General features: G+C 45.6%; 1 pseudogene; it reads left to right on the forward strand.

Moving 5' to 3' along the window:
- Positions 1-6,286: 6,286 nt before the first annotated feature.
- On the forward strand, positions 6,287-7,729 carry LOC104657403 (annotated as a pseudogene).
- The last annotated feature ends 1,941 nt before the right edge of the window (positions 7,730-9,670 follow it).

Here is a 9,670-nt window from a genome sequence, read left to right on the forward strand (position 1 = left end):
CATCCACATTTATAAAACAAATATATTATAGAACGATGATTCTGATTACCAAAAAAAAGTTTTGTAAAAGAAATCACAAGATTCCTTTAAAGAGAAATTTTTCAAACCCCTATTAAAGTAAATGTAATTTTAAATGAATTTCAACGCAATGTATAAACACATATATAAAATGAAGAAGTTGCACTTATGAAAACCTTTCTTCCAATACCACATATTAAAAATTTGTGGCCGGGCGCGGTGGCTCAAGCCTGTAATCCCAGCACTTTGGGAGGCCGAGACGGGCGGATCACGAGGTCAGGAGATCGAGACCATCCTGGCTAACATGGTGAAACCCCGTCTCTACTAAAAAATACAAAAAACTAGCCGGGCGAGGTGGTGGGCGCCTGTAGTCCCAGCTACTGGGGAGGCTGAGGCAGGAGAATGGCGTAAACCTGGGAGGCGGAGCTTGCAGTGAGCTGAGATCCGGCCACTGCACTCCAGCCTGGGTGACAGAGCGAGACTCCGTCTCAAAAAAAAAAAAAAAAAAAAAAAAAAAAAAAAAAAAAAAAAAAAAAAAAAATTTGTGTTGTTATTGAAACTTTCTGACGTAAAATTCAACAGTTATGGATTGACTATTTCTGTCCCTTCAAAATGCATATGTTAAAGCTTTAAACCTCAAGGTGATGGTATTTAAATGGGACTTTTAGGATGTAATTTAGAATTAGAATAAGACCCTAGGGTAGAGTCCTCATGATGGGTTTAGTGGCTTCAGGAGAACTTAAAGAGATCTTCCAGCTCCCCTGTATGGACCAAGGAAAGACAGTATGAGGACATAAGAAGAAGCTGGCTGTCTACAAGCCAAGAAGAGAGCTCTCACCAGGAACTGAATAAGCCAGCACCTTGATCTTGGACTTCTCAGCCTCCAGAACTGTAAGAAAATTTATTTTGGTTGTTTAAGCAACATCGTTTATGGCATTTTGTTAGAGCAGCCTCAGCAGACTGAGATATAAACCAAATTTCTCCCTCTCGGAAAGAGAACAGGCCTGGTACAGTGGCTCATGTCTGTAATCCCAGCACTTTGGGAGGCCAAAAAGAGTGGATTGCTTGAGCCCAAGAGTTCGAGACCAGCCTGGGCAACATGATGAAACCTCAACTCCACTAAAAAAATACAAAAAAAATTAGCCATGTTTGGTGGCACGTGCCTGTAGTCTCAGCTACCTGGGAGGCTGAGCTGGGAGGAGCACCTGAGCTAAGGAGTTTGAGGCTGCAGTGAGCCATGATCATGCCACTGTACTCCAGCCTGGGCAACAGAGTAAGACCCTGTCTCAAAAAAAGAAAAAGAAAAAAAAATGTATATATATATATATATGCTCAGGCTATCTGCAGGACATCCTAAAATGAAAAACTGAAGAAACTATTTGCATTTTTAAAACAACAATCACAGACTCATCAAAAAACAACTCTAACCATAAATCAATCCATATATTTATCATAATAATGATAAAAAAAAAGTACTATTAAGCATTTACTGCATGCTAGGCACTGTGCTTATAAAAAATTTTAGATTCTTAGTATTATCACTTAGCTGTTTAACAATGCTTTACACGCATTATCATATTTGACCTCACCCCTAACCTATTATGTACATACTATTATAATCATCTTCATTTTACAACTGGGAAAAACTCAGGTACAGAGAAAGCATGTCACATAGTCTACATTTCACAGCTCATAAGTTTAGAATCTCAAATAAAACCTATGTTTGTTTCCATCCAGTGCCTTAATTCTTATTTACTGTAGAATACTGCCCTGCTTCCAAAATAATTACAATTAATGAATATTTATTGAGCATCAACTATGTGCCTGGCACTGTGACAGTCATTGGAAATATAGCAGTGAATAAAAACAAAGTCCCTTATTTCATGGATCTTACATCCAAGTGGAGGGAGCAAGAAACAAATATAGATATAACGATGTTGGGTCACAATTTAAATGCTAAAAAAAAATCAAGGAAAATAAGGGAACGGAGTGAGAGGGCAGTGTGTTATTTGCTTTAGGGTGGTAAGAGAAAGCACTTCTGATTCAGTGAAAATTGAACAGAGACTTGAATAAAGTGCAGAAGCCAGCCCTGTAGATATATGGGGGAATAGCTTCATAACCAAGTGTCTAAATCTGCTGACAGATTTGGAATGTCTATGCCAAGTGCTGAAACAGGCGTGCACTAGTAGGAGATGGAGAGGTTCAAGAAACACCTGGGTAGCTAACTTGGCTTTAAGGGAGTGAATTAAGGGAAAGAATTGGAGGAGATGTGGACAGAGAGAAATGATAAGAACTTTGGCTTGTATTCTGAGTGATGGGAAGCCACAGGAAGGAACTAGGGAAAGGAATCATATGATGGATCCTGTGTTGTGCTACCCAGATCCTTCTTCAATGAATACCTATTGTCTCCACTACCAGGTGTACTATTGGCTGACTGGTAACAATCCCTTCAGGGACTGCTGCAGCTGCAGAGGGCTGCTTTGCTGAGGTTGTGTCCCTTATGGAATAGACCACATCCGTGGCTGATTGATGAGGGGGCATAAAGATCTGTGTGTTAGCCCAATTTGGAACAATTCTGAGGAGCCATTCTAGCTCCGAAAAGCTAACATGTGGTTGGCTAACCCTGTCATTGGATCTGTATAGCCACTTAACTTCTGTGTCTGCCCAATTCTGCTTTCTTCTTCCCTTCTACAAGTGTTGATCCCAAGGGCACTCTTTGAAAAGTCTTACATGCTAAACTCTACCTGAGTCAGCTTCCAGGAAACTTAATCTATGACAAGTGACATGACATTGCTTATGCCATAGAAGGGTCTTCCTGGCTACTATAAGGAAAGGGAGCTCCCTTTCCTGCTTGTTGTTAGGAGACTACTACAGAGGTCCAGATGGAAGATGACAGTTGCTTGGGCTAGAATGGCAACAGAAGGAAGGTAAGAAGTAGTCAGATTCTAGGGACACATGAGAATCATGCCAAGAGAATCTGTTAGTAGATTGATGTGGAGTGATTAGGATAATTCCAAAGTTCTTAGCCTAAGCAACTGAAGAATAGATTTGCCAGTTACCAAGAAAGAGGTGATGTGAATATGAGAAGTTTGTGACTTGTTGAGTTTAATACTCCTATTAGTCAACCAAATGGAGATGTCAATTAGTCAGCCAAATGGAGACATCAAGTGGGCAGCTATACATATGAATCTGGACTTCATAAGAGAGGTATCTGCTGGAAATGCAACTTCTGGAGTAATCAGCTTAAAGATGCTATATAAAGCCATGGAGCTGAATGAGATGGCCTGGTAGTGAGGGTTGATAGAGAAACCTCATGTATACCAAAGTGACTAATAAGGAGAGGTTAGGGAGTTGAATGAAAATGAATGAGAAAGAGAGAGAGTTCTGAGAGTACAAGTAAAGAAAATGTATTAAAGTACAGAGTGTGATCAGCTGTTTCATATGCTGTTGATAGTGTTGGGTAAGATGAAGACTGTGCACTATAATGGATTTAAAGACGCCTTCAACAAGAACAGATCTATTTCCCAGGAATATAAAAACAGTATCTGATTCAATCCCTATGATAACCTAATAAAATAGGTATCCATTCTCTTTTTATAAAGAAGGACATTTAACTTGGAACCTAAGGACACAGCCTTTGGTCACACAGTTCAGATCTGTTAGGTAACAGATCTGAGTAACAAGGTTGAACACAGTTCTATCTTACTCATGAGCCCATATTCTATACACCACATCATTCTGCAGAGGATGGGTAGAGTTGTTGGCTATATATGGATAGCTGCAGTCCCTGCTGGTAATACTAGAATATTAACATTGCAGTAACATTGGTTGTTAATATCCTGACACCTAGATGCTACCCAACTCATATCAACATTTTGCAGAAGAACCAAGGTGCAGAAAAGTAAACTGATTTGCCCAAGTTCACATCCCTTATAATCCTAGGTCCCTTGACTCAATATACAATGCTTGTTCCACTGCACTGTATGGCTTTCCAAAAAGCCCCTTAAGGGCAAAAATCCTTTACACAAAGCTAGCTTAGAGTGCTGGCAGGAGAGAAATAAGAGGCAAAATGTTATTAGACCCAGGCTAGAGGGAGAGGGCAGCATTCCACCCCTGGAGAAGGCATTGCCTATGCTGACACGTGAATAGTAAGAGATTGTCCTGCAAGAAAGGGCACATCCTTACAAGGGCTAAAGGGCCTTGGATCTGAGGAAAAGGGAAAAGTGTGAAGTGAATACATCCTAGAATATGTTCCTGTGTTCTCCATATAATTCTTCTCTCCTAACAGATTTAGAGTGTCTATGTGAAGTGCTATGCTAGGCATTTTCTGAGCATTACCTCTAATCCTCACAAAATCCCACTTTTAGATAAAGTGGCTAAATCGCAATGAAGTAGTAAGCAGTGGGTCTTGTATACTTAGTCTCAGGTCTGTTGAATTCTTTAATTTAAAAAAATTTTTTTGAGACTGAGTCTTGCTCTGTCGCCCAGGCTGTAGTACAGTGGCTTGATCTCAGCTCACTGCAACCTCCACCTCTGGACTTCAAGCGATTCTCCTGTCTCTGTCTCTTGAGTAGCTGGAATTACAGGCAAGTGACACCATACCTGGCTAATTTTTTCTTTTTTCTTTTTTTTTTTTTGTAGAGACAGGATTTCTCCATGTTGGCCAGGCTGGTCTCGAACTCCCGACCTCAGGTGATCCACCCGCCTTGGCCTCCCAAAGTGCTGGGATTACAGGCATGAGACACCACACTTGGCCACTGGTCTGTTGAATTCTAAGATCCACTTTTATCCCACTACATTACATGCTCTGACATGTTACATAATAAAATCTGTCATGGGAATATGTAATCCTCATTAATTCGGATGTGACTTATATGGGTAAAAATCATTTATAAATAATCAAAAATCCTCCCCTTTGCATTACAATTTCTAGCCTGAGTTAGTAATCTCAATTCTGCACTTCACTAAGAACATGCAGACACAGCCTGAAATGAATATACAGAAAAACAAAATTCAGCCAAGCACGTTGGCTCACCCCTGTAATCCCAGCACTTTGGGAGGCCGAGTCAGGCAGATCACTTGAGCTCAGGAGTTGCAGACCAGCCTGGACAACATGGTGAAACCCAGTCTCTACAAAAAATATAAAAGAAGTAGTTGGGCATGATGGCACGCACCTATAGTACTAGCTATTTAGGGGGCTAAGGTAGGAGGATTGCTGGAGCCCAGGAGGTCGAGACTGCAGTGAGCCAAAATCACACCACTGTACTACAGCCTGGGTGACAAAGAGAGAGACCCTGTCTCAAAACAAAACAAAACAAAACCCACAAAATTCCTCTCATGATTATGGCACCTGCTTCCTGTGTGATCCTTTAGAAGACTTTTTAAAAATTTCAATTAAAACAAGTTTGAATGTGGCCGGGCGCGGTGGCTCAAGCCTGTAATCCCAGCACTTTGGGAGGCCGAGACGGGCGGATCACGAGGTCAGGAGATCGAGACCATCCTGGCTAACACGGTGAAACCCCGTCTCTACTAAAAATACAAAAAAACTAGCCGGGCGAGGTGGCGGGCGCCTGTAGTCCCAGCTACTCGCGAGGCTGAGGCAGGAGAATGGTGTAAACCCGGGAGGCGGAGCTTGCAGTGAGCTGAGATCTGGCCACTGCACTCCAGTCCAGGCGACAGAGTGAGACTCCGCCTCAAAAAAAAAAAAAAAGAAAGAAAAAGAAAAAGAAAAAGAAAAAACAAGTTTGAATGTAAATTTTCTTCATGAATATAATTCCTTATGTATAAATTTGTTATTAGAGTATTTTGATTACACAACATTTTTTGGTTATATATGTGTGGTTTTGTATATGTATATGTGTGTGTGTGTATATATAGAGTGAGAGAGAGAGAGAGAGAGAGAGAGAGAGAGATGGAGTCTGGCGCACAGGCTGGAGTATAGTGGCGCAGTCTTGGCCCACTGCAACCTCCACCTCCCAGGTTCAAGTGATTCTCCCACCTCAGCCTCCCAAGTAGCTGGGACTACAGGCAAGCGCCACCATGCCCGGCTAATTTTTTGTATTTTTAGTAGAGATGGGGTTTCACCATGTTGGTCAGGCTGGTCTCCAACTCCTGGCCTCAGGTGACCCACCCGCCTCAGCCTCCCAAAGTGCTGGTATTACAGGCGTGAGCCACCAAGTCCAGCCTTAGTTATTTATATTATATTGATAATATAAGAAGTCAATCAAGAAGCAGCTTCTCCACTCCTTCTGGAAACTCCACCTGGTTCAGCCCGCCTGCCTCCACTCCTGCCTCCACCATGTCCATCAGGGTGACCCAGAAGTCCTACAAGGTGTCCACCTCTGGTCCCCTGGCCTTCAGCAGCCATTCCTACACGAGTGGGCCTGGTGCCTGCATCAGCTCCTCAAGCTTCTCCTGAGTGGGCAGCAGCAGCTTCAGGAGTGGCCTGGGCAGAGGCTATGGTGGGGCCAGTGGCATGGGAGGCATCACCACTGTCACTGTCAACCAGAGCCTGCTAAGCCCCCTTAACCTGGAGGTGGACCCCAGCATCCAGGCAGTGCACACCCAGAAGAAGGAACAGATCAAGACCCTCAACAAGTTTGCCTCCTTCATAGATAAGGTACGGTTCCTGGAGTAGCAGAGCAAGATGCCGGAGACCAAGTGGAGCCTCCTGCAGCAGCAGAAGACAGCTCAGAGCAACATGGATAACATGTTCCAGAGCTACATCAACAACCTTAGGCAGCAGCTGGAGACTGTGGGCTAGGAGAAGCTGAAGCTGGAGGCGGAACTTGGCAACATTCAGGGGCTGGTGGAGGACTTCAAGAACAAGTATGAGGATGAGATCAATAAGTGTAGAGAGACGGAGAATGAATTTGTCCTCATCAAGAAGGATGTGGATGAAGCTTACATGAACAAGGTAGAGCTGGAGTCTCGCCTGGAAGGGCTGACTGACGAAATCAACTTCCTCAGGTAACTGTATGAAGAGGATATCCCAGAGCTTCAGTCCCAGATCTCAGACACGTCTGTGGTGCTGTCCATGGACAACAGCAGCTCCCTGGACATGGACAGCATCATCGCTGAGGTCAAGGCGCAGTACGAGATCACCAACTGCAGCCGGTACCAGATCAAGTATGAGGAGCTGCAGATGCTGGATGACCTGAGGCATACGAAGGCTGAGATCTCCGAGATGAACCGGAACATCAGCCAGCTCCAGGCTGAGACTGAGAGTCTGAAAGGCCAGAGGGCTTCCCTGGAGGCCGCCATTGCAGATGCCGAGCAGTGCGGGGAGTTGGCCATTAAGGATGCCAACGCCAAGCTGTCCCAGCTGTAGGCCGCACTGCAGCGGGTCAAGCAGGACATGGTGCAGCAGCTGCGTGAGTACCAGGAGCTGATGAACGTCAAGCTGGCCCTGGACATCGAGATCGCCACCTACAGGAAGTTGCTGGAGGGCGAGGAGAGCCGGCCGGAGTCTGGGATGCGGAACATGAGCATCCATACAAAGACCACCAGCAGCTATGCAGGTGGTCTGAGCTCGGCCTATGGGGGTCTCACAAGTCCCGACCTCAGCTATGACCTGGGCTCCAGCTTTGGCTCGGGCACAGGCTCCAGCTCCTTCAGTTGCACCAGCTTCACCAGGGCCGTGGTTGTGAAGAAGATGGAGACCTGTGATGGGAAGCTGGTGTCCAAGTCCTCTGACGTCCTGTCCAAGTGAACAGCCACGGCAGCCCCTCCCAGCCTGCCCCTCCTGTGGCTGCACCAGAGCCCGTGAGGGAGTCTGCTGTGAAGGGTAGCACAAGGAATGGGAGACCCACCTGAGCCTCAGTCTTAGCCCTCAGCCCATCCGCGGAGGGGGGAGTTTACTACCTGAGGACTCCCCTTGCCCATGCCTCCAGCTACAAAACAATTCAAAAGCTTTTTTTTTTTTTTCCAAAATAAAACCTCAGCTAGCTCTGCCAAATATATATAGTCATACAAACAGAGATATAGAAACTTCCTTTTTTTTTTTTTTTTTTTTGAGATGGAGTCTCGCTCTGTTGCTCAGGCTGGAGTGCAATGGTGTGATCTCGGCTCACTGCAGCCTCTGCCTTCTGGGTTCAAGCGATTCTCCTGCCTCAGCCTCCTGAGTAGCTGGGACTACAGGCACGCACCACTACGCCTGGCTAATTTTTTGTAGTTTTAGTAGAGACGGGGCTTCACCACGCTGACCAGGCTGGTCTTGAACTCTTGACCTTGTGATCCACCTGCCTCAGCCTCCCAAAGTGCTGGGATTACAGGCATGAGCCACCATGCCCAGTCGAGATACAGAGACTTTCTGCATTTCCTTTCAAATACCAATTCCTTGTATGTTTGTGCTAATATTTAAGAATCTCACATTTCCCAAAACCAGTGAGATATTTTTCAAGCTCAGTGAAATAGAGCATAGGATGCTCTCTATTTCTACTTTTTAAAAATTCCATACATCACAATGAATAGAATTCTACATTTCTGGATTTAGAAATGTAGAATTCTATTCATTGTGATATATGGTATCTTTAAAAAGCAGTCTCCACATACTGTCACAGGATCCTTAGGGTGTTGCTCTTCCAGCTGTAAACCTCTGTGGCTGGTGATGCCTTTGCCCAAGTTTTTCTCTGGCTTGCTGGACTCATTCTGCCCACTTGACCTGGCAGACTGTGCTCAGCTTGCACTACCAGACTGGATCCCATGCCTCGGAAGAGACTGGATCCAGGCACACAGCAGTGAGGCATGCGTCCGTGAGCAAGCAGGGGGTCAGGACACTGCACAGTCAGGCACATCGGTTGCTGCAGCAGGGTAGTCAGCTCCAGATGCCAGCACAGATTCTGGCTTCATGCAAGCCTGCGACTGGATCAGATGCATCGCAAGCAGTTCCCACTGTGGGCACCTGAGGATGAAGGGAATGCAGTGGTGCCCAGAAGCTTGAAGATGCCAAAAACTGCAGAGCCCCAAAGAGGGTGTCACAGCCCTGGCTTGGGGAGTCCCTAGGTCTGAATACCCCAAAGGGCGGCAAATCTTCTCCCCTTCTTGTCACCCACAACTTGGTGAGCAGGCAGTGGCAGGGGAGCATAGTGTTTCATCCCTGTTTGTGTTATAGCTCTTTCAGTCCCACCATTTGGTGGGTCCTGAGTTCTTGTCCTGTGTCCAGGAAGAATGAGGTACATGGACAATTGAAGGGTGAGCAAGGCGAAGAGGTGCTTTATTGAGCAACATTAAGCTCTCAGGAGACCTGAAGTGGGTAACTCCTTTCTGCAGCCAGGTTGTCCCATTGAATCTGCAGCCCTCTGCAGAGATGAGACCCAGAGTGGGTAGCTCCTGTGTGCAGACAGGTCATCCTGTCTCTGAGAGTCTGGCTGAGTCCTGGGGTTTTTATGAACTTCAGAAGGGAGGAAGTGCATGCTGATTGGTCCATGGGCAGCCATGGGTGGGACCAGAAAGGGCATCATAAGTTGTCACTCCAGGGTGCAGACTCTACCTGAAACTGACAGCCCAGCCCTCGTGCTTCAAGGGGTCCCTGACTTGAAGGTGGAGTTTCACCGGGGACCTGCCCCTTTCCACACAGGAACCTGTCTGTCTCCCGCCATCAACATGCTATCCACAGTGCCCAGGCTGTTAGTGCCCAGTGGTGCCTGCAGGC

Source organism: Rhinopithecus roxellana, chromosome 14, assembly GCF_007565055.1.
Source record: "Rhinopithecus roxellana isolate Shanxi Qingling chromosome 14, ASM756505v1, whole genome shotgun sequence".
Classification (NCBI taxonomy): Eukaryota; Metazoa; Chordata; class Mammalia; order Primates; family Cercopithecidae; genus Rhinopithecus; species Rhinopithecus roxellana.